Source organism: Apium graveolens, chromosome 4 (genome assembly GCF_009905375.1).
Source record: "Apium graveolens cultivar Ventura chromosome 4, ASM990537v1, whole genome shotgun sequence".
NCBI lineage: Eukaryota > Viridiplantae > Streptophyta > Magnoliopsida > Apiales > Apiaceae > Apium > Apium graveolens.
Window position 1 is genome coordinate 13,719,473 of NC_133650.1, and position 22,402 is coordinate 13,741,874.

Genomic DNA, 22,402 nt, shown 5'->3' on the forward strand with positions numbered 1-22,402 from the left:
TGGGAGTTAGAAAGTGATATGAGAGAAAAGTACCCTCATTTGTTTTCTTAGAGATTCTGAGGACAGAATCCTTTTAAGGGGAGAAGGATGTAATATCTGGGATATATCGTGTAATTATTTTTGCTATTATATAATTATTATGTGTGTTCAGTATCTATTCTGTGAGCTAATTGTTAAGTGTTATATGTACTCGAATATTCAAAAATAATATTAATTGAGTATTTTAATTTTTATTTGACCAAAATAAAATATAGATAATTGTCATATCTTCCTAATTATTTTTATGTTGGTTTATGGATTTATAAGAATCAAATGGAATTTTTAAAAAAAAATTCCGGGTAATTAAAATCTATTTTATAAAAACGGGAACCAACCGACGTCAACCGTTGTTACGTTTTTGGAACCCGAAACTCTTTCGAGAACTCCTTCCTAACCCAATTGTAATATTCCGAGCATATTCCATGTTTCGACTTTTTCGATCCGGCGTACGGTTTGTCCTGCGCGGGTCCCGGCGCAACATTTTCGATACAATATTCGTTTCGGTAAATCAATAAAACCCGTATTTTCGATAAACGGGAGCTTTTTATTAAACTATCATAATTATCACTTCGTAATACGTGTAACCAGGTGCTGAGACCAAGACCGCAGTACAAATTGTACTGATTTGGATAATTATCCCGAAAACCGATACCGTTTGGATCAGTTTTTACAAATAAACGTACCGTTTTATATCCGGAATGATCCAACGGGATACTAATTTTCCGTAATTATAAATAGCCTTTTACCGTATTTTATTTCGTATAAAAATCATTTGCAGACAGATAATTATATAATTTTCAGAGAAAAACCCTAATTTCCTTAAACTGTTCTAAGAATCAAACAGCAAAACGAAGGCGTTACCGATCTCTGTTTTCAAAGCTTGAGTAACCAAACGAAGGATTTGAAGTGTTCTATCAGATTCTAAGCTTTGTTTCACTGCAGAAATCAAGGTTATTTTTCTAAAAAATTATTTATTTTCGAATTTATTTTATTAAAAATATGAATTTTTGTTCGGATGATTGTTTGTATGATTTGATGATTGCATGTTGTAGAGCTTGTTTTCCTGATGATTTTCATATGTCATACGTCTGATTTGGAGTTCAATAACATGTTCAAATTTGAGTTTAATTTTCGAATTTCAAAATTAGGGTTTATAACCCGTATGAATGTTCTTAATTGAAATTTGGGGGTTTCTTATTCTGTGATAGATTGATGTTGTGTTATAGTGGGTTGTGTTCTCTTTGAAATTTGCAATCTAGTCGTATAAGTTTCATGAACCAACGAGGTCTATAGAGAAGGGAGTTGTGTTTTGAAGTTTTCCGATGTTCGCTGGAAACTGGAAAACTTCACGGCCAAATTCCGGCCAACTCAGGGATTGTTAGGATGAATTGATTGCATGGTTGTGTTCCTGATAACCTGTAGATGTGATCTGGATGTGTTGGTGGGGTGAGGACGCCGGGAACGTGTTCTCCGGCCACCTCTGTGTTTTCCGGCGACGGGGTGTAAAATTGCAGTTTGGTCCCTGGACTTTTGGGGACGATATAGTTTGGTCCCTGTAGTTTCCAGACTTTGCAAATTTAGGATTCCTGTTTATAAAATGTTTAAAAATCATATTTCCTATTTATTTTTATTATAAAAATTCGTTTTTAATTTCTGAAAATTCTAAAAATTATTATTTTAATTCTGAAAATTATTTTTAATTCACAAATAAATCTAAATTAATTAGTTAATTAATTTCAGTTAATTTCTAATTGATTAATTGGTCAATTAATTTGAAAATTAATTGATTAATTAATTTAATTAATTATTAATTGATTTTAATTAATTATTTAATTAGATTTAATTATTTAAAAATGATTTAAAAATTTTGAAAAATAGTTTCGAGCTTTAAAATATTATTCTAAATTATTTCCAAGGCTCGATAATTATTGTAAAATTATTTCGGAGCCAGAATTGGCCAACCGAACCCTGTTTATTAACCCGAAATTGATCCAACGACCCGTTTTAATTCCGAAAAATGTTTTAAAAATCATTTTAAATACAAAAAGCCTATTTATGACCCGAGACTTCTTTATAAATAATATATCATTGATTACGTTATGTATTATGTGCTATATGTGACTTGTTAATTGACTATCGGTCTATATATTCGGTGTTTACTTGATTATTGCATAACTTTCAATCCGTTAATCGGATTTGGGTAAAACGAAGGGTAGATAGAAGTATGTGTTAAATAGAATTCCATGAGTAAATTATTGATAGATGCTTATGATATGTAAGCAGAAGAGGCAAGGCATAGGAAAGGGAAACAGATAGTTGAAGAGTAAGACGCTTGTGATTGGAAACGAGTGCAGTGTAGTAAGCTAATATCAGGCAAGTGTTCTGAACTTTCTTGAGATATTGTAGTATTTGATAGTCAGATTGATATTGCAAGTGCTTTGAAGCATTGAAACCTAAACTCTGATTCCAGTTATTATTCTTGAGCCATAAACCTTGTTCTTTCTAGACCATTGATTGTTGTATACCCAAACACGAACCTCAAGTATACGATACTACTCCACAAATACATGCAAACAAAATCCCAAACACTGAACTGAATTACTTGTACATTCAATCATTGTATCCTATGCTTTGAAAGCCCAAATCTTTGAAACCCTGAAATGTTGATTCCTTCGTTATCCAATTCTTTCATTACCCGACATCCAAGCTTTTAAATTGCCTTATTGATCCTTACAAGGATTGAAACCCTTTCATTGTTAAACATTTATTGTTGTTAATGATTTCGGTTATTGTTTATTATTGCATATTCTGTTATTATGTTAGAATTGGATTGTTTTTATAAAATTTTGGACCAGATTCGTGGTCAGACCATATAATGGTCAAGTTAGGCCAATGTGAGCCTTGGATCCAGTAGTTAGAGCAATGTTGTGTGCCTTGCTCGGGGTTAGTGCGTGACTGATCAGCAGCCTAACCTTGGTTTTTTTTAAATTAAAAGTATAATATCCAATTCTAAATCATAATCCATTGTTCACTTGATATCATAACCATATTCACCTGATGATCATTATTCTCAGTTTTTTCATTGTGACTTGCTTAGCTAGTTAGCTCATTTGTGCGATGTTGTTTATATTCTTTCCAGTTAAAAAGGAACCAGATGGTAAAGAGGATCCCCAGTCCAGCGCGAGAACTAGGGGTTCAGGTTGAGGAAGCTGAGCTAGTAGGCTTCTTTTGGAATAATTTAAGTTTGTAAAAGTTTGTAATAATGTTTATTACTCAGTTTGAGTTTGAAATAGTTGGGATTTGAGTGGTTTGTAATATATTAGTGTGTTTGGCTTGTGTGCATACTTTAACCTGTTGCGGTCCGTGGTGGTTGGTAAGTAGGGTCACTGCATATATTATTATGATCTTTATTATTGTTATAAGCAGGTTATAATTAAGGTGTGTGTGTGGACCCCAAACTTCTGACCCGGGTTTGGACGGCGCCACATGTGGCCTCTTTCACCACAATTATAGCATTTGACATTTGAGTTGTCTCCTCTATCAGACTTTCCTCCTTTGCCTTCAGTTTTCTGAACCCTTTCTTGTCAGAACTTCTACCTTTCTTGGAAAACTTCATACCCTTTCTGAATTTCTTGTAGGCTATCTTTATGATACCCTTCACCATAAGAGCACACAGTTGCATCATCTCTGCATCAACATCCACTTCAGATAAATTTTCAGGTTCTGAATCATTATCATCATAATCTGATGACTCTAAATTAGACTGTATGATGAGAGCCTTTCCTTTTGCCTTCCTAGAGACAATTGGCTTTTCTTCAGTCTTTAGAGCAATTGTCTTAGACTTCCCTCCATGCTTCTTCTTTCTTTTCTCCATCTCAAGTTCATGAGTCTTGAGCATCCCATAGATTTCATCAAAAGACATATTTGCAAGTTCATAGTTGTCTCTTATTGTAGTAGCTTTCAAATCCCACTTTTTAGGAAGAGCTAGTAGGAATTTCAGATTTGAATCTTCTGGATCATATTCTTTATCCACTAGTGACAAATCATTCAACGACTTTGTGAATCTGTCATATGTATCAATTAGTGACTCATCAAATTTGAGTCAAAGTTCTCATATTCTATGTGAGTATTGTCTTCATGTTCTTTTTAATGGCATTAGTTCCTTGACATCTCCTTCCAATGCATCCCGGATTTCTTTTGCAGTCTTGCATTCAATCACCCTATTTGACATGACATAGTCAAGTGCACTATGAAGCAAGTGTCTTACTTTTGCATCCTTGCCTAGTGAAGAGATGTCTTCAGTGGTGAGTTCTCTCTTTTCTTTGGGAATCATCTTCTGTGGCTGATTCCCAACTGCAACAGAAAGCTTTGTGGGCTTGTGTGGGCCATCATAAATTCTGTTTAAATATTCTGGATCTGTAGATCCAGAAAAATGGCCATCTTCACACTCCATACAGGGTACTCAGACACCCTGAGCATAGGAACCCTGATGATTTCATATCTACTGGTGTTTTAAATGGGTTGAACCTTTGCAGGTTCTTGAGGTGCTTGAGTTTTTTATTGATCAGACATGATTGATTATTTGTTTGGATCTTAACTGTCTGTAAGCTTAACAGATTGGCTCTGATACACTTGTTAGGCCTTAATGATACTATCAAAAGGGGGTTGAAAATAGTATCTACAATCAATTCGATTATAAACACAAGTATGTAACAAAAAACAAATTTATTCAATATATCAAACTCTGTTACAGTAGGTTTAATATACTCTCTCAGTTATGTATGATATCACTAAGATCTGCTAGGGTTACAATGAATAATATTATCGTGAATGATAACACATATAGTGTAAACCCTAATCTGTGTTTATATACTACACAGTTACAAGATATCTCCTAATTGATATGATATGTTATATTTCCTAAAATATATTAATCAAAGATTATCTACTGTAGTCCATTAGCTGTACAACTCTCCAAGCATATCTTCTTTTGGTTAATCTAGATCCTCTCCTGTAAATCAGCCACTTTTCATCCCTAAAGTGTATCCGTACTTAAGTTCTGATGTAAGTCCTGATGGCTTAAGTTTTGATAACTTCATGTCTTCAGTAAGTTCTGATTTCAAGTTAAGTTCTGATAGTAAGTTCTGAAACTAAAAAAATCAGATTAGACATGACATCATAAATATATCTAACAGAAGTGCTTCTTAGGAGGCAACCAAAGTTTGTTGTATATTAGTAAGTAGAAGAAGCAAGAAGAAAAGAGAAAATCACAAAAAATTCAGAAAAAGAAAAAAATTCAGGGCTCACTTCAGAAGCTTGGCGTGCCTGTGCTATCCTAGCGCGTGGCCGCGCTGATTTCACAGCACGCGGCCGCGCCGATATTGGTAAAAGTAGCGCGCACCCGCGCTCTCTCAACACGCGCCCGCACCGTGTCCTGACTCAGAGAAAAAAAATAAAACAGCAGTTTCAAGAGAAAACCGGGAATTTTAGTCAAAAATCAATTCCAAACCGATTTTTACTCTCCCACATCCCATAAGTCCCTCTCTAAATCAAACCCATTACTTCCATTATTCCCATAACCAAATCCCATTTTTATTCCACATATAATTCTTTTTTCACCACCTATATATACATACACCTCATACACAAACTTTTCCACCAATTCACAAATTCTCTCTTAAATACAACTCTTATTCTCTCTACTCACTTCCAATGGCACCCAAGAGAAAAAGAACACAAGTCGATAGCAGCACCACTGATTCATCAAGTGTGGGTGGTGTAAGGCCAGAGTTCTCTACTCCTGAGGCTGAAGCGGAATATACTACGCTTCTTTCGAAGCCAATCATCAAGGAACGAGGTTTTCTGCCATCAGGGAAGGATGGTCAGCTGTTGGAGATGATTCTTGAAATGGGCTGGGTTCCTATTTACGAGGTACCAGCTGCTGTGCCCATGAGTTTTGTTCGCGAGTTCTATGTGAATGCCAAGGCCGGTGGTTCGAGGGAGGACGGTGGAGTATAGTGCAGAGGCTATCAGAACTGTGATTGAGCAGCCCGCGAGGAAGCCTGGGCAGGACACCTGGAATGATAAGACTCCAGGGGACTTTGATCTGGATCTTACTGTTGCTACTCTGTGCTAGCCCGATACTCACTGGAAGATCAAGAGGGGCACGATCGATTATTCTACGTTCCCGGCTTCCAGAATGAACAGGTTTGCCCGTGCATGGAACATTTTTATATGTGCTAACATCCTGCCATCTTCGCATGTACATGAGATTACTGTAGAGCGTGCACGGTTGTTATGGGGCATTCTTCAGGGCGATTATATAGATTTGGGGATAGTGATTTATCAGGGGATTTTGAAGTTCTTGAGGGGGAGTACTACGGGGTCTATTCCATATGCGTCTGTGGTGACGAAGCTGTGCATGGAAGTTGGTGTTCATTGGCCCACACACGAGCAGTTGTAGATCCCGAGTGCTCCTATTGACAACACTACTTTGACTATGATGCAAGAATGGGATAGAGGCAAGCTCGATCTGAAGGGGCTTGGTTATACTTTTGACCACCTACCTGGTGGGAGGCCAGTTGTTGGGGCCACTCAGGCGAGCAGGACTGCATAGAGATCTCAGCTAGGAGATGAGGCAGGGCCATCGCAGCAGGCGCATGAGGAGGAGGAAAGAGCTGATATGGGAGCTGGCATGAGCATGACGCAGTACAGGCGTCTGGCATGGAGGATGGATGCGATGCATGACATCCATGGCAGGTTCGCACGTAATCTCACCCAGGCACATGGGACAGCTTTCAGAGCCAACAGTGTTGATATCTAATGGCCAGTTTTTGGTGAGGATTCCGTGTATCCACCTCTGGACACACCCGACACTCCATCCGTTGTGGATTAGGAGCCTGATTCTGATTAGGTATGCCTGAATTCTTTACTATTACCTTTGAAAGGAATATGTCCTAAGTCCAATCATGTATTAGGATTTAGGAATAACTTTTATGTAATTTGTTTTGATTTCATTGATATTAATAAAAGACTTATTTTGTTTTTATTACGGGCTCTATCTATTTAAGTGTTTAAATAAGATATACCATAGTTTAGAGTAAAGCTTTTTTATGGATTATGATGAGATCATAATAGTGAGACCTAAAAAGATGATAACTCTAAACTTTAATAGTTCCTGGTCATAGGATTACTAACTGGTAATTAATAATCCGCAAAGATCGGTACATACTATACTTGCTTCATTATGAAGGATGTCTGTTCTCATAGACATTTGTGTGGTGACACAATAGCTAGTATGTAGGTGCTTATTATAGAATAAGTTCACTGACCATGACTCGCACAGCTGAACAACTGATGGAGTTCACTCACGTGTCAGCAGTTGTTCATATAGTGATAGTTGTACAAGTATCCTTAGACTTGAGGTCATTATAGTCATCTTGTGTACACTGAACTATGCTTTGGTTTAGTTCTTAGTCTCCAGGGACAATTATTAGGGCTCTTTTGGGTATAGGAATTTGTACACGAAGATAGTGTATGATCAATAAAGGATCTACCCCTTCCAGTGAAGGAAGCGAATGTTCAAGGCTGATCCACTTATGCTAGTTCAGGAATCTCTGGCCAGAGTGAATGAAATTAGAAAGGAGTTTTTAATTTGCATAGAACTACGCATAGTAAATGGTAAGCAAGTGATTGAATTAGATAGGCTTGACACGAGATCCATGCCTTATATTTAATCGGAACATTGTAGGGTAGAAGGAGTTTATTGTACGATAACTATTCACTGACAGGTTCTTGGTATTCTAAGCAGTGAATTCATATTATCCGGATAGTCGCGATATGTTGAGAAGCATCCCTCACTATGTAGAATAAATGTGATTAATTAATTAATCATATTTAATAAATTAGAGAATTTATATAAATAATGATAAAATAGTTTTATTATTATTTATTTCTACTACCGGCTTAATATTGAACCTACAGGGTCACACCATAAAAAGAGAATGATTTAATGGTGGAGCAATTAATTAATAATGGCTAATAATTATTTATTTGTGAAATAAATAATTAATTGGCAAATTTAATAATTGATTAAATGAGATTTAATTGATTATAAATTAACTAAGAAAAGTTCTTAATATTATTAATTAAGAATTTAATTTTTGGAAATTAAATTAAGAGAGAGAATTATTTCTAAAGTGTTTAGAAAAAGGATTAGTAATTAAAAGGTGTTTTAATTATTAATGAGAATAATAAATGGGATAATAATAATAATATTTATGGGAAAATTTCAGCTGAAAATTTTGCCTATAAATACACCATTATAGACCCTATTTTATTCTAACCAACCTCGAAACCCGAAAACCCAAAAAGTTTGGAAAACCCAATTCTCTCCACCTCCTTCCTCCTCCTTAACATCGTTTTCTTGGTGGATACCGGTGGAGTGCTTCACACTTGAGGAGCAACTGCTAAGGATCTCTGATCGTTGTCTCTGAATTATTTTAAAGGTTAGATTCGATCCCTCAAATTTTTATTCACGATTTATATTCTTTTATTTGGATTTTATATGTGTAAAAGTGTTTTTCCATGCCCCCGCTGCGTCTAAAATCCAACAATGGTATTAGAGCATAGGTTGTATGCATATTGATCTGTGGTAAAAATTTCAGAATTTTATATGCTTGTATGAATTAATTATGATTTTTACAAGTTATATTATGGATTAATTTTGTCTGATGAGAAATCATTTCTCAGAATAATTTTGAGTCTTGATCTGGGTTCTATGAGTGTTGTAGATCGTCTGGGTATTTTTTTTCATAATTTTAGGATGTATAGATTTTTTATTATGAATTTTTGAAGTTCTTACAATTAAATTCGTAATTAAATAAATCATATATACATATATATAAATTGTTTGTAAGTATGTATATATATATGTACTACATCTGTGTGTTATCTGTACTCTGTCTGTTGGCACGAAAAGAAAGATCAGAGAAAAGCAATGTCAGGCGCGCGTGGCGATCGAGGAAGAAAAGGCGACGGCGGCTGCTGAAAAACAAAAAAAAATAGGGGTGTAACGCATTCCGGGAATGCGTTACACACCTGTGGCGCATTCACGGAATGTGTTATACCCTTTAATGGCTTAAAAGGTGTGTAACGCATTACCGGAATGCGTTACAGGGCTTGTAACGCGTTCCTGTAATGCGTTACAGCCCGTCTGTTGATTTTAAAATTGATTTTCTGGGAGTTTCGTAACTCCGTTTTGGGCGTGCAATATACCGTTGGATTCGTTTTTCCGAGACGGATCTAATGGAGTGATCAATTTTAGTTTATATAAAAGTTTTGAACTGTTTATATTTCCATGAAGTGTTTTAAAGTTGTTTTTGATTGTTTTAATTGATTTTAAATGCTTCATGTGATACATAGAGATGTATAATTCTTAGACTAATGTACTAGATGATGTAACATGCCTACCTTGATGTTTATTCATGTTGATATATGTGATATATGCTTAGTTTATCATGCGATGATAGATTTAGGTGAACTTAAATAAACATAAGGCGTTTGTTAGACAACCTAGTATAGTGAAATTGTTTCATAACCTTAATAATAATATTATGAATACAATCATGAGACTCTTGTGTTTATGAAACACGTAATTGAATCTGAATTTTCGATATGAGAAAAAGGATGATTCTATCAACAACAGATTTCTATCTGTAAGAAAGGGTTATTAAGTGACGCCTCTTGACAATGCTCCACCCGATCTGGGAATCATCTGATTATTGATTATTGATTTAAAATATTTAATTTAAAAGGAAGAATTTCTTTATAATATGATTATGATTGTAACGTAATATAATCCCTCTAAAATTAAATAATATCAAGTAGTAATTGGCCAATGATACACCGGGCTTGTGTCGGTCATAGCCTTCCAACATGTTAGAAAAGTAGTTCTTATTTTTGAATCATTGTCGGTTCGTGCTACAGCCGAGGGCTTTGATTTCGAAATAAGAAATACTTGTCTGTTACATAGAGATCTATACATTGAATAAGAATCTAAAGGTCGGTACGTACTACAGCCGTGGGCCTTTGGGGACTGATTTAACTGTACGGAATGTTGGGTTAGACTTGACTTAGAATATTGAGTTTGTCGTGCTACAGCCGAGACTCAATTATTCAAGAGGCTAAAGTTAGATTAGGGAATAACATGAGATGTAATTGCCAAGAGTTGTCTGCCTATTGAACATTGCATGGCGGTTCGTGCTACAGCCGGGGTTGTGTAATGGAATGTAGAATCCCTATTCCCACTAGCATTATGAATGATAAGTTTTCACTTAGGGGGTTGAATAAATTAGATAAACTAGTGGGAGCCACTTATGAATAAAGACCCGATTAATATAGTGTTTTGAAATAAAATCGAATATTTGCTTAGTGTTGTTATGTGTTTATCATTTACAGATTTACTTTATACGTTATGTCTTCTGCACTATCACTCAGGAGCATACTAGATGCTCAAAAATTGACTGGTCCTAATTATGTTGACTGGCTTCGAAACTTGAGAATTGTTCTCAGGATTGAGAAGCTGGAATACGTGATTGACTCACCTAAGCCTACTAAACCTGCTAGTGATGCACATAATGATGAACATGTTGTGTATCGTAAGTGGATAGATGATGCAAATGTTGCTCAATGCATCATGCTAGCTTCCATGAACATTGAGCTACAGAAGCAACATGAGCATATGGATGCTCACACTATCCTCATGCATCTACAAGAGTTGTATGATATGGCGGGGAGGACAGCTCGATATGAGATATCGAAGGAGTTGTTCGGTTGTAGGATGTCTGAGGGATCATCTGTGAATGACCATGTACTTAAGATGATCAATTTGATTGAATGTCTTGGACAACTTGGTTTTGCCATAGATGAGGAGCTGAGCCAAGACTTGGTCTTGCAATCGCTTCCGAGTTCGTTCTCGCAGTTTGTTGTAAACTTTCACATGAATAAGTTGGATGTCAGCCTGCCTGAACTCCACAACATGTTGAAGACTACGGAATCGAATTTTCCCCCTAAGAAGAGTTCTATTCTTCTAATTGGTGAAGGTTCCAATCCTAAGAAAAGGAAGAGGAACCCTTCCAAGAAGAAGAAAGTAGGTGAGAAAATGCCGGTTCCACCAAAAGCTGAAGACCCCAAGAGCAAAGTTGTTTGCTTTCACTGTAATAAGGTGGGGCACTGGAAGAGGAACTGCAAGGTTTACCTTGCAGAATTGAAGGAGAAGGGTAGTGAGACTACCGCTTCTGATTCAGGTATGTTCATGATAGAAGTGAATATGTCATTTCTACTTGGGTATTAGATACCGCCTGTGGTTCTCAAATCTGTAATTTGTTGCAGGGACCAAAGAGAAGTAGGACTCTTGAGGAAGAGGAGGTGATTCTACTGATGGAAATGGAGCAAGAGTTGCTGCTGTAGATGTAGAATCATTTCATTTACATAGGCCTACGGGCAAGACTATTGTTTGAAATAATTGTTATTTTGTTCCCTCGATTGTGAGGAATATTATTCCCATATTAGACTTGGCTGGATTTTCATTTATTATTGAGAATAATGAATGTTCTATTCTGAGAGATAATATTCTTTATGGACGTGGTGCTTTAAATAATGGTCTGTATATATATGGCATAATTTACTTCAGATTGAACAAACTAATAAAAGAAAAGGGATGATGAAAATCTCACTTCATTGTGGCACTGCAGTCTCCATTTAGTGGACATGGAGAGAGGGCTGCAGATTTGCTAGGAATGGTACACACAGATGTATGTGGACCAATGTCTACGCAAGACATGGGTGGATTTTCATACTTCATTACTTTCATAGATGATAGATCTGGATTCAGATATGTGTTTGATGAAACACAAGTCTGAGGCCTTTGAAAAGTTCAAAGAGTATAAGTATGAAGTGGAGAAACAAACCAAACATAGTATTATAATTCTTCGATTAGATCGAGGTGGTGAATACTTTAATGGAGTGTTTCTAGATTATCTCAAAGTAAATGGTATAGTCTCCCAGTGGACTCCTTCAGATTGGTATCTGAAAGGAGAAATTGAACTTTGTTAGACATAGTTCGGTCCATGATGAGTTATGTGAATCTTCCAGTATTCCTATGGGGTTATACATTGGAAACCTCAGCATATTTACTGAATAAGGTGCTTTCCAAATCTGTTCCTCAAACTCCGTATGAGATATGGAAAGAAAGGAAACCGAGTCTTAAACACGTTAAGATTTGGGGATGTCCAGCTTATGTCAAGAAAGTTGACCCAGATAAGCTGGAATATCGATCCGTAAAATGTAGTTTTGTGGGATATCCTAAAGAGACTTTAGGGTATTACTTTTACACCGATAATCGGGTGTTTGTATCCAGACATGCTACCTTCTTGGAAAAGATTTTATCCTTGAAGGAAACAGTGGGAGCAAAATTTGAACTTGATGAAGTTCAAGAAGCACAAACTACTACGGATCAAGTGGAAACACCTATTCTGACTGAACAACCTTCTGTGGAACAGCCCATTCATAGGTCAGGGAGAGTGTCTCGCCAACCTGAGAGGTATTATGGCCTTGTCATTGAGAATGACAATGAGTTGTCGATCATTGATTATGACGACCCTGTGACCTATAATGAGGCTATGAGTAGTGTTGACTCAGAGAAATGGCATAGTGCCATGAAATCCAGAATGGAATCTATGTATAAGGTATACAAAAGATAGATTATAGCAGATGGCCAGGTGGAGACCTATAAGGCCATGCTTGTGGCAAAAGGATTCAAACAAAGGCAATGGATTGACTTTGATGAAACTTTTTACCTGTAGCCCTGTTAAAATCAGTTCGGATTTTGCTTGCGAATGCTGCTTACTACGACTATGAAATCTTGAAGATGGCCAGATGGTTTTCTTTCCAAGGGAAATGAAAACCTAGTGTGTAAGCTGTTGCGAACCATATGTGGTTTAAAGCAAGCTTCTCGAAAGATGGAACATTCGTTTTGATGAGACAATCAAAGAGTTTGATTTTATCAAAAATGCAGATGAACCATACGTCTACAAAACGGTTAGTGGGAGCGCGGTAACATTTCTTGTATTGTATTGAATTAGAGTTGACACACATAATAACATAGCAGACCCACTCACAAAGCTACTTTATGAAAGTCACTTTGATCGTCATGAAGACAAGATGGGTATTAGATACCAGAGTGATTGGTTTTAGTACAAGTGGGAGATTGAAAGGAATATGTCCTAACTCCAATCATGTATTAGGATTTAGGAATAACTTTTATGTAATCTGTTTTGATTTCATTGATATTAATAAAAGACTTGTTTTGTATTTATTACGGGCTCTATCTATTTAAGTGTTTAAATAAGATATACCATAGTTTAGAGTAAAGCTTTTTATGGATTATGATGAGATCATAATAGTGAGACCTAAAAAGATGATAACTCTAAACTTAAATAGTTCCTGGTCATAGGATTATTAACTGGTAATTAATAATCCGCAAAGATCGGTACATACTATGTTTACTTCATTATGAAGGATGTCTGTTCTCATAGACATTTATGTGGTGACACTATAGCTAGTATGTATGTACTTATTATAGAATAAGTTCACTGAACATGACTCGCACAGCTGAACAACTGATGAAGTTCACTCACATGTCAGCAGTTGTTCACATAGTGATAGTTGTACAAGTATCCTTAGACTTGAGGTCATCATAGTCATCTTGTGTACACTGAACTATGCTTTGGTTTAGTTCTTAGTCTCCAGGGACAATTATTAGGGCTCTTCTGGGTATAGGAATTTGTACACGGAGATAGTGTATGATCAATAAAGGATCTACCCCTTCCAGTGAAGGAAGCGAATGTTCAAGGCTGATCCACTTATGCTAGTTCAGGAATCTCTGGCCAGAGTGAATGAAATTAGAAAGGAGTTTCTAATTTACATAGAACTACGCATAGTAAATGGTAAGCAAGTGATTGAATTAGATAGGCTTGACACGAGATCCATGCCTTGTATTTAATCGGAACATTGTAGGGTAGAAGGAGTTTATTGTACGGTAACTATTCACTGACAGGTTCTTGGTATTCTAAGCAGTGAATTCATATTATCCGGATAGTCGCAATATGTTAAGAAGCATCCCTCACGATGTAGAATAAATGTGATTAATTAATTAATCATATTTAATAAATTAGAGAATTTATATAAATAATGATAAAATAGTTTTATTATTATTTATTTCTATTACCGGCTTAATATTGAACCTACAGGGTCAGACCATAAAAAGAGAATGATTTAATTGTGGAGGAATTAATTAATAAAGGCTAATAATTATTTATTTGTGAAATAAATAATTAATTGGCAAATTTAATAATTGATTAAATGAGATTTAATTGATTATAAATTAATTAAGAAAAGTTCTTAATATTATTAATTAAGAATTTAATTTTTGGAAATTAAATCAAGAGAGAGAATTATTTCTAAAGTGTTTAGAAAAAGGATTAGTAATTAAAAGGTGTTTTAATTATTAATGAGAATAATAAATGGGATAATAATAATAATATTTATGGGAAAATTTCAGCTGAAAATTTTGCCTATAAATACACTATTATAGACCCTATTTTATTCTAACCAACCTCGAAACCCGAAAACCCAAAAAGTTTGGAAAACCCAATTCTCTCCACCTTCTTCCTCCTCCTTAACATCATTTTCTTGGTTGATACCGGTGGAGTGCTTCACACTTGAGGAGCAACTGCTAAGGATCTTTGATTGTTATCTCCGAATTATTTTAAAGGTTAGATTCGATCCCTCGAATTTTTATTCACGATTTATATGCTTTTATTTGGATTTTATATGTGTAAAAGTGTTTTGCAATGCCCCCGCTGCGTTTAAAATCCAACAACCTTCACTAAGGACAGTGAATATTTAAAGTTTGGGGGTAGTAGATGAAGGAATATGTTTTTGTGTGAGTCTCATATAGTTTGCATATTCATGATAGTTTAGTTCATATAGTTTGCATATTTTTCCATATATTTTTTTATTATTTTGATAGTTTTATGTTATTTTGTTCATATAGTTTTCATGCATTTGCATTATAACATGATCCCTTAGATGATTTTCCGATTGACTTGTGATATTGACGCTAGTGTAGTGATGTCGTGTTTAGAGATGTTAAGTCGTATTAAGTTAATTTTACATGCTAGAGACACTTATATTTCACTAAGGCTTATAGGTTGCTAGAGTTCTAGATCTTAGTCATGGTTTATTGGTTTGTTGAGGTTTAATCGTTTGTTTATATTTCGAATTTAGGATATTCTCTTAATAATATAAGACATGGATATTTAAAAAAATTTAGAGAAAATTAGATTTCATTGCTAGTTGTGTGGCTAGGTGTCAAATAGCTAGTAGCCGGCTCATATTTATATGAGTAGTCTAGGGTTGAATGAGATAGAGTGAAACACACTCATTCAGAAATTCGTTAAAAAAAGAAAATAAAAAAAAGAAAAAAAAGAAAAAAAAAAGAAATGAATAAGTGTTATGTATAATTGATCACGAGTGGGCTCTTTAGTAGTTGAGTTATTAAGTTATTAGTGGATTTTGTGCCTAGTGACCTAAGGCTTTTATAGTTTGGGATCCGCTAACCTAACGCTCGCTACATGGGTACTATACATTTGTGGACCTCACTCATTGCACGATAAAAGGATATGTGTTTATTTTGTTTTGAATAAAAGCATGAATCCATATAAATCTCCGATATAAAAATTGAAGTATTATAAATTATTTTGAGTCTAGCTTTTATTCTGTTTATAAACTTGCGATTGTCTTGATAAGTAGTGAGTTATGATTGTTGATCTAGTTACGATAGTATATTTGTAAGCATCTGCACACACGCACATCTCTAATTTGTAAGTTTATTTGTATGATTTAATTGGTCTTTATGTGAGTAGGTGCATTTATTGATATGTTGCTTGTTGAGTGGTTGAGTTATTCTATTTGGATCGTTGCATTCATATTAGTTGCATTCATGCATTTTTATTTTCTTATTCTCTGAGTCTGTTTATGCTTGAGGAAAAGCATCGATTCAAGTTTAGGGGTATGTTGAATGGCATTTATGACACTTTATAATGCTCTAATAAGCTTTGAATTGATGCATTTGTACTCAAATTGTTAAGTGTTTTAACGTGTTTTCTAGTGTTTTTGCATTTCAGGCATTAATCTGTGAATCGGGTGAATTAGCATTGTTTTGGTGCTAATTTGGTGTCAAGGTGGTGTTGGAATAAAAGCTCATGGAAAGCACGCTCGAAGCAGCAAGGAAAAAGATGAAATCCGAGTTTTTCCCAGAAGGACGGCGCGGCCGCGATGTGATAGCGCGCGGCCGCGCCAGGATTCCAGAAAGGCAGTGCGCCCGCGCAGTGATAGCGCACGGCCGCGCTGGTGCGAAAAATATGAATCATGATTCTAATTTGATTCTAAGTGGGGGAGACTTCCAGATTGTAAAGGGCTACTATATATATTCAAATAAGAACGTTTTCATGAGAGAGACATACCAGAGCGCAAGGAGAACCATAAGAAGACCGTTTTTAGCACGATTCAACGAAGACGGAGAAGATCTTGTTTTTACTTGTGAATCTTTGTTTTAAGTTGTATTTGGATGCTAGTTTTCTTACTTGTGAACCTTACTCTTGTTTTGTACTTGGTTTTATTTATTCGTTATAAAGACTACGTTTGTTATACTATGCTTTCATCGGAACCCACGTTGATGATGAGTCCGATTATGGGCTAATCGTTATCGTGGGATTCTAGCGGATTTATTTATGGATTTCTTTAGTTAAATTGTTTCGATGTCTTAGTATGTGGTGACTGTTTGATAGCCTAGTATTAGTTGTGCGTATTCGTCTTATGAACGTCGCAAACTTATAAGATAGCGTGTTAATTCTTAATAAAGCGACAGTGAATTTAAGGATTTAGAACTTGTCATGCTAGCATAGGTTCATGTATTTTTATGCATGATTTGTAGGTGATTTTAACCATCTTACTTGCCCTGTGTAATCAAGATAGATAACTTGTGCTTAAACCGTTATGTTGTCAAATTCTATAGACATATAGGGTCTCAATATAATTGGTGTCTATTCAGCTTCTATCTCTTTTGTGGATGTTTGGTAGTATGGTACTCGTGCAACGAAAGTTGGCATTTATCAGTTTCGTGTTGTCTGATTAGTGTCATCACCTTTGCATGCTAAAGTTCAGAACAATAAGGCTATTGAATGAAGTATATAATGAAGTTAGAAGCGATAGTGGTTCGTAGGGAAGTTTTTGAGGAGGAAAAGAAGGTAGAAGAAGAAGAGAAAGTTGAAGAACCAACTTTAGTAGAGATGGGTGATCAAGCGGAAAATCCGAAGACTTTGATGGACTATTCACAGCCTAAGATTAGTTACATTCAGTCAAGCATCATCAGAGCAGCCATCATAGCTAACACTTTTGAGATCAAGTCAAGCACAATTCAGATGATACAGAACTCAGTTCAGTTTGGGGGTTCTCCTACTAAAGACCCCAACATGCACATCAGGGATTTCATAGAGATCTACGACACTTTCAAGTTTAATGATGTGACTAAAGATGCTATCAAGCTGCGACTCTTCCCATTCTCTCTAAGGGACAAGGCTAAGTGCTGGTTACATTCTCTAACAGCAGGGTCTATCACCACTTGGGAAGATCTTGCTCAAAATTTTCTCACTAAATTATTCCCTATGGTGAAGACTGCTGCAATCAGGAATGCTCTTACTCAGTTTGCTCAGCAAACAGGAGAATCTCTGTGTGAGGCTTGGGATCGATATAAGGATATACTAAGGAAGTGCCCGCACCATGGCATGCCTGATTGGATGATTATCAATTGTTTCTATAATGGATTGGGTGCTACTTCTAGACCCATGCTTGATGCAGCATCAGGAGGAGCCTTGTGGGCTAAAAGCTACGATGAAGCTTATGAACTTATTGAACTGATGGCTGCTAATGAGTACCAGAATCCTTCTCAGAGGCTGATTCCGGGAAAGCCACGGGAATTCTGGAGTTGGACGCAGCAACTGCTATTGCTGCCCAACTTAAGACTTTGACGATGAAGATGGATACTTTGACAAATTATGGAGTTAATCAAATCACAAGTGTCTATGAGCTTTGTGATGGTGCCCATGAGACGGATCAGTGCGTAATTTCTAGTGAATCAACTCGGTTTGTGAGTAACTTACAGCGATCGCAGCAACCAGTGCCGGCCACCTATCATCCCAACAACCGCAATCATCCTAATTTCAGTTGGAGCAACACTTAGAATGTGGTACAACATTCTTATCAGCAATATCCAGCTAAGCAGTACAACCCCTGGTTTTCAGCAACCGTAGTATGCACCAAGACAAGAACTCCAGCTGCAACAAGCTAATGAAAAATATGAATTAGATGAGTTGAAGCTTATGTGCAAAAGTCAAGTTGTTTCTATCAAGACCTTAGAAAATCAAATTGGGAAAATTTCCAATGCCTTGCTAAATCATCATCCTGGTAAACTACCCAGTGACACTGAAGTGCCAAGAAAGAGGGAAGCTAAGGAGCAGGTAAAGGCAATCACTTTGAGGTCTGTAAAGGTTGCGAATCCCGAACAAACTCAAGAGTTGACTGAAGCAGCTGGGGCTGAGAAAGAAGTAGAGTAGCAGTATGAGGAAGTGGAACCAAAGAAAATTACTGTTGAGCACACTCCTCCTGAGGGTAATACAGGGGATAAACAGATCTATCCTCCACCGCCTTTTCCTAAGCGGCTTCAGAAGAAGAAGATGGACAAGCAATTTGAGAAGTTTCTGGAGGTGTTCAAGAAACTTCATATCAACATACCTTTCGCTGAGGCTCTTGAGCAGATGCCTAGTTATGCAATTTTATGAAAGGTATTCTCTCTCGGAAAGTGAAGCTAGATGATTCAGAGACTGTCGCTCTCATGGAGAAATGCAGTGTTGTGCTGTAAAAGAAGTTACCTCTGAAGCTTAAAGACCAAGGAAGTTTCACTATTCCGTGTACTATTGGAAAAGTGTCTTTTGAAAGATGCTAATGTGACTTGGGAGCTAGCATCAATCTGATGCCTTTGTCAATTTTCAAGCACCTCCAAATAAATTTGGACTTACCCGATCCCAAAGCGACTTATATGACCATGCAGTTAGTCGACCGTTCTATTACATATCTACGAGGTATTGTGGAGGATGTCTTGGTCAAGGTTGATAAACTCATCTTCCCTGCTGATTTCGTAATTCTTGATTTCGAGGAGGATAAGAAGATTCCCATAATCTTGGGAAGACCTTTCTTGGCAATTGGCCGTGAAAGGAATATGTCCTAAGTCCAATCATGTATAAGGATTTAGGAATAACTTTTATGTAATCTGTTTTGATTTCATTGATATTAATAAAGACTTGTTTTGTTTTTATTACGGGCTTTATCTATTTAAGTGTTTAAATAAGATATACCATAGTTTAGAGTAAAGCTTTTTATGGATTATGATGAGATCATAATAGTGAGACCTAAAAAGATGATAACTCTAAACTTAAATAGTTCCTGGTCATAGGATTACTAACTAGTAATTAATAATCCGCAAAGATCGGTACATACTATGCTTGCTTCATTATGAAGGATGTCTGTTCTCATAGACATTTGTGTGGTGACACTATAGCTAGTATGTAGGTGCTTATTATGGAATAAGTTCACTGAACATGACTCGCCCAACTGAACAACTGATGGAGTTCACTCACGTGTCAGCAGTTGTTCGCTTAGTGATAGTTGTACAAGTATCCTTAGACTTGAGGTCATCATAGTCATCTTGTGTACACTGAACTATGCTTTGGTTTAGTTCTTAGTCTCCAGGGACAATTATTAGGGCTCTTCTGGGTATAGGAATTTGTACACGAAGATAGTGTATGATCAATAAAGGATCTACCCCTTCCAGTGAAGGAAGCGAATGTTCAAGGCTGATCCACTTATGCTAGTTCAGGAATCTCTGGCCAGAGTGAATGAAATTAGAAAGGAGTTTCTAATTTGCATAGAACTACGCATAGTAAATGGTAAGGAAGTGATTGAATTAGATAGGCTTGACACGAGATCCATGCCTTGTATTTAATCGGGACATTGTAGGGTAGAAGGAGTTTATTGTACGGTAACTATTCACTGACAGGTTCTTGGTATTCTAAGCAGTGAATTCATATTATCCGGATAGTCGCGATATGTTGAGAAGCATCACTCACGATGTAGAATAAATGTGATTAATTAATTAATCATATTTAATAAATTAGAGAATTTATATAAATAATGATAAAATAGTTTTATTATTATTTATTTCTACTACCGGCTTAATATTGAACCTACAGGGTCACACCATAAAAAGAGAATGATTTTATGGTGGAGGAATTAATTAATAATGGCTTATAATTATTTATTTGTGAAATAAATAATTAATTGGCAAATTTAATAATTGATTAAATGAGATTTAATTGATTATAAATTAATTAAGAAAAGTTCTTAATATTATTAATTAAGGATTTAATTTTTGGAAATTAAATCAAGAGAGAGAATTATTTCTAAAGTGTTTAGAAAAAGGATTAATGATTAAAAGGTGTTTTAATTATTAATGAGAATAATAAATGGGATAATAATAATAATAATATTTATGGGAAAATTTCAGCTGAAAATTTTGCCTATAAATACACTATTATAGACCCTATTTTTATTCTAACCCACACAAAACCCAAAAAGTTTGGAAAACCCAATTCTCTCCACCCCTTCCTCCTCCTTAACATCATTTTCTTGGTGGATATTGGTGGAGTGCTTCACACTTGAGGAGTAACTGCTAAGGATCTCTGATCGTTGTCTCCGAATTATTTTTAAAGGTTAGATTCGATCCCTCGAATTTTTATTCACGATTTATATGCTTTTATTTGGATTTTGTATGTGTAAAAGTGTTTTGCCATGACCCCGCTGCGTTAAAAATCCAATAATGGTATCAGAGCATAGGTTGTATGCATATAGATTTGTGGTAAAAATTTCAGAATTTTATGTGCTTGTATGAATTAATTATGATATTTACAAGTTATATCATGGATTAATTTAGTCTGATGAGAAATCGTTTCTCAGAATAATTTTGAATGTTGATCTGGGTTCTACAAGTGTTGTAGATCGTCTGAGTATTTTTTTCATAATTTTATGATGTATAGATTTTTTATTATGAATTTTTGAAGTTGTTTCAATTAAAATTCGTAATTAAATAACTATAGATATATATATATATAATATGTTGTATATATACATTATCTGCTGTTGTGAATCTTGTGATATACATCTGCTATGGTCTGCTATTGTCTGACTGCTGCTGCACGGAGAAAGAGACAAGGAACAGTACGGCGGCTGCTGCAGAATAAATAAAAAAAAAATAGGGGTGTAACGCATTCCGGGAATGCGTTACACACTTGTGGCACATTCACGGAATGCGTTAAACCCTTTAATGGCTTAAAAGGGGTGTAACGCATCACCGGAATGCATTACAGGGCTTGTAACGCGTTCCTGTAATGCGTTATAGCCCGTCTGTTGATATTAAAATTGATTTTCTGGGAGTTTCGTAACTCCGTTTTGAGCGTGCAATATACCGTTGGATTCGTTTTTCCGAGCCGGATCTAATGGAGTGATCAATTTTAGTTTATATAAAAGTTTTGAACTGTTTATATTTCCATGAAGTGTTTTAAAGCTGTTTTTGATCGTTTGAATTGATTTTAAATGCTTCATGTGATACATAGAGATGTATAATGCTTAGACTAATGTGCTAGATGATATAACATGCCTACCTTGATGTTTATTCATGTTTATATATGTGATATATGCTTAGTTTATCATGCGATGATAGATTTAGGTGAACTTAAATGAACATAAGGCGTTTGTTAGACAACCTAGTATAGTGAAATTGTTTCATAACCTTAAGAATAATATTATAAATACAATCATGAGATTCTTGTGTTTGTGAAACACGTAATTGAATATTAATTTTCGATATGAGAGAAAGGATGATTCTGTCAACAACAGATTTTTATCTGTAAGAAAGGGTTATTAAGTGACGCCTCTTGACAATGCTCCACCCGATCTGGGAATCATCTGATTATTGATTATTGATTTTAAATATTTAATTTAAAAGGAAGAATCTCTTTATAATATGATTATGATTGTAACATAATATAATCCCTCTAAAATTAAATAATATCAAGTAGTAATTGGCCAATGATACAACGGGCTTGTGTCGGTCATAGCCTTCCAACATGAT

General features: G+C 35.6%; 1 non-coding gene across 1 annotated transcript; it reads right to left on the minus strand.

Annotated features, from left to right (window-relative positions):
- Positions 1–17,840: 17,840 nt before the first annotated feature.
- LOC141722844 (small nucleolar RNA R71) lies at positions 17,841–17,947 on the minus strand. Its single transcript, XR_012575843.1, has one exon. It is a non-coding gene; the product is annotated as a small nucleolar RNA R71 (small nucleolar RNA).
- Positions 17,948–22,402: the final 4,455 nt, after the last annotated feature.